This window comes from Penaeus monodon, chromosome 33, assembly GCF_015228065.2.
Source record: "Penaeus monodon isolate SGIC_2016 chromosome 33, NSTDA_Pmon_1, whole genome shotgun sequence".
In the NCBI taxonomy this organism is placed as follows: Eukaryota; Metazoa; Arthropoda; class Malacostraca; order Decapoda; family Penaeidae; genus Penaeus; species Penaeus monodon.
In genome coordinates this window covers 15,738,749-15,739,043 of record NC_051418.1, presented here as the reverse complement: position 1 = coordinate 15,739,043, position 295 = coordinate 15,738,749, and positions in this window count along the sequence as shown.

The following is a 295-nucleotide window of genomic DNA, read 5'->3' as shown; positions in this document are numbered from 1 at the left end:
CTGTACTATACACCACATACTATGGTTGCAAAAGTTAATACCCATTACTTTAGAAAGATCGTGGGTATAATCATAACTTCATTGGTAATAGCGAAGGTCGTACCGAATATTGTGAATACATTGCCCTTCCGAAGTTAAAACAATTGATAGAATGATGGAAAAGTTTTCCATCTTCCTTATTCCATTATCACAAAGTTTTAAACCTGGCTTAATGGCGTACCTTGCATTACATTGCAGTGCTGATCTTGTACAATATAAACACACGCACGTAATCTTAATCCGTTGAAACTGATTT